Here is a 3,651-nt window from a genome sequence, read left to right as displayed (position 1 = left end):
TCAAAGCGCCCTTTCCAAGATTAAACTTTGATAAGAACTTCAAAGAGGAAAGCGAGAGAGGAAAGCGGAGCGGCAGACCATGCACATGATTGCGCTTTACATTCTGCTTTAAAGTCAAAACAAAAAAGTAAGTACTGATTCTATAAATGAGACGAGGTAAACAAAGTATTCAATGTGATTATTGATTATGTGTATATAATCTCAGAAAGCGTTTTTAAAGGGCACCACGGCATGGATGCAGAAACGCAAACATTGCTTTTCAATAAAACCTTCACACTTCTGAACATCACTGAAGTCAGACAGTGCTATGTCTTTGAGATTCAACAGTCCAGTCTATAAAGCATCCCCCAGGCTTCCTCTACACGGGCAGTTGGGCAAGGTGTGTAGCTTTTGTCGCGAATCTCTAAACACAACCTACCCGAGGCTTAACCGCTGGTCTGCTCTTCTCAACAAGACACTGGATTACTTGGGGTCGTGACCCTTCTAACGCCAGGCACTGACCTACAAGTAAATACTGAGTCGACCCCTCTTCAAATCTATATAGCAAAGCTCTCAAAGAGACAAAACAGTGGGTCTCAGCCCAGCTCCCTCGCTGGTTATACACGCCTTTGCACAGACACCTTTGTACACCTGCACCGCCTCCTGAGCAAGCAATAAAACACGGATATTTACGACCTGTCTCGGTGCACATAAACCTAGACTCTCTCTCTCTCTCTCTCTCTCTCTCTCTCTCTCTCTCTCTCTCTCTCTCTCTCTCTCTCTCTCTCTCTCTCTCTCTCTCTCTCTCTCTCTATATCTATATATATATATATATATATATATATATATAAGCTATACCGTGGGATCGTCCAGAAGCTGCTGTGTAAAATTGTGTAGCTCAAGTTTCAATTTAACTGTCCCTTATCACAATTTTATGGTAGTAAAACGATTATTCTATCTATCTATCTATCTATCTATCTATCTATCTATCTATGCATGCATTAAGATATCTCATTAGATACATTGAATCGCTATAAAAGTCGATCTGCCTGTATTGTAAATGCATTCTATAAGGCAGCAAATGCCAGCTTTATATTTAGATTTCATTAATAAAATGTATGAACGCAAATGAAGAGTGATCGTGCCATGCTCCCGTTTTTAAACAGTTGTCTAAATTACATGTTTTGTTGATTGTTTTTGTTGTTGCCGTGGGTCTGGCCAATAGAAATTGACTTGGAAAGCATCTTGAATGTTACCGTGAAGAAAACGTAGCCTAAAAATGATGACTGTGTTAAGAATGCAAAGCATGGCGTTTCTTAAATAATCTGTCAAAGCCATCTCAGAAGGCAAGCTGTGGCTGTGAATTTAATATATTAAAAAATAAACTAACAACCCCTTTTCTAGTGTGGGCTGAAGCATCCAACCTTTCGGTGATCTCTTGAAGGACCAAGCGTTTCTCAGTGGCATGCTCCACCAGGACCAGGTGTTTTTTGGCTGTATTTGATTCTCTTTCTGTAAAAATGCACTAAAAATGTATTTGTTGCATTGACATCTTGGAATTTGTGTCCATGTTTTCCGAACACTCTGGGAAACGTTATAAAGTACTTCAGAGACCATAAAAGCTTATTTCTTTTTTCAACACTATACTTTGTATTTAGCTTAATTTCTTAAAAAAAATGTTAAATATTTTCTTATTATTATGTATTCCGTTTAGTGTTTCCAAAGAGATACATGTATAACAATGTGTTATTCTATTACCTGAGGGAACTTACAATATTTCCTGAATGTTTTGTTGAAAAATATCGCGGGGGATAGGTGGTAAAAAATGACTAGCCATTGTTTGTATTTCTGAACTGCAGCTTGGCACTGTTGTTTGTGTTTGGCAGAAAGGGCATTGTGTAATGGGGGTATAGCTCAGTGGTAGAGCATTTGACTGCAGATCAAGAGGTCCCCGGTTCAAATCCGAGTGCCCCCTTTTTTTCCTTAATGAAAATACTAAATATAAGTTAACATTTGTGATTTAAGCTATGAAGAAAAAATGTAGTAATATATAACACAATTTTTGTTCCTGGGTAGTAAGTGTTATTTCCTAATTGCTTATGCCTCAAAAGTATAGAAAATGGCTATTATTCCCCACAAACTTTGCTTTTGTGACCAGGACAGTGATATTTCAAAATATCACTATTTCCAATTTAAATTTACAGTAAAATCGTAAATCTCGAAAAACTACTCACTTCTAAATCTTTTGTAGTCATTTTTGTATTACTTTAGTATAAATAGTCAAGGACACTACTTAGATAGAAAACATGTTAATTTTTATTCATATGTTGTTTTTTTCTGACTTTTATGTGAACGAAAAGACACAAATTTGCCAGTTTTCTCATTGGAAATAGTGATATTTTGAAATGTACCTGTCCTGGTCACAAAAGCAAAGTTTGTGGGGAATAATAGCCATTTTCTATACTTTTGAGGCATAAGCAATTAGGAAATAGCACTTACTACCCAGGAACAAAAAAAAAAAAAGAAATTGTTACACAGTGTTATCCTTCCTGCAGTTTGATGTTTAGCCTCTCTGTGCTTTCCTGCTCTCTATGAGGGGTATTTGAAATCTGCCTTTTCACAATGAACTGGCCCATAAGTGTTGAGACATGTGTGCCAGGGAGCTGCTGCACACATAAGGAATGAAGGAGACCAGGTGTGTAACAAGGATGACACAGGAGGCAAGACAATGAAGAATAAACTGCCTTCAATAACGCTGATGTGCTGCTCCTTAATAAAGAAATAAGAATTCATTCAGGAATATTATCAAATCTATGTTCTGCTATACAAATTCCTCATGTAAAAAAATATATCTTAAATTGAGATAACTTTATTTTTCTCATATATATGTTATAACCTCAGTGAGATAAAGAAGACTCACACGCTCAGTCTTCCATCTATTTGAGGTGCAGACATGTTAATATATACAATTGAATTGAAAGAATGGTTGCACAATCAGAAGTACTTTCCTTTCATTTTATTTCAGGCAAGATAAAAAGTCAGTTGTCTCAGTCCAGTGTGTTTGAAGTGTGTGTTTCCCAGCGGTTGAGGCAGGCAGACAGGCAGGTGAGAGGCAGAGAGGGAGGCACAGAGACACAGGCACTCAGGATTTATTCACACACACACTCACGTGACGCTACCAGCTATGGGAACTCATGGAGGACATACAGCCGAGTGTACAAAAAGCAAAGCAAAACATCCAGAAACTACAAATAAAAGTTCCAGTGAAGGTGGCGTGTGCTACTCCTCTAAACGGAGGCCCCGCTCACACAGGTCCTGTGGCTTTGCACAGTCAAAAATATAAAGGCAGACTCCACACAGACACAAACAGCCTGATTTTAAAAGAGGGAAAATAAGAACTAGCTCACGCAATGATTTCCAAAAGCTGATGTGGGTCACTGAGATTATGGGTTTCTATTAAACGAGTCGTGTAAACACTGAGTGAACCTTCAACACATCTAAATTAAGTGATTTGGAAACATTGAAATCACTTTGCAATTTAGTTATTAGTTTGCCCCTTTTTGTAAATCATGCTGAAAGTGTATATAATACACATCTCTGCAATATTGTGCTTCAGGCTTTACTGTTCATCTTGTTTAATATGTTGTCTAGTGGATCATAAATAAATAGAAA

The 3,651-nt window shown here is 37.6% G+C and overlaps 1 non-coding gene across 1 annotated transcript; it reads left to right on the top strand.

The window, feature by feature from the left end:
- The first annotated feature begins 1,882 nt into the window (after positions 1 to 1,882).
- Positions 1,883 to 1,954, top strand: trnac-gca. Its single transcript has one exon. It is a non-coding gene; the product is annotated as a tRNA-Cys (tRNA).
- The last annotated feature ends 1,697 nt before the right edge of the window (positions 1,955 to 3,651 follow it).

This window comes from Polyodon spathula, unplaced genomic scaffold (genome assembly GCF_017654505.1).
Source record: "Polyodon spathula isolate WHYD16114869_AA unplaced genomic scaffold, ASM1765450v1 scaffolds_2300, whole genome shotgun sequence".
Lineage (NCBI taxonomy): Eukaryota > Metazoa > Chordata > Actinopteri > Acipenseriformes > Polyodontidae > Polyodon > Polyodon spathula.
The sequence above is the reverse complement of the archived record's forward strand: the minus strand, read 5'-3'. Positions and strand labels throughout refer to the sequence as shown.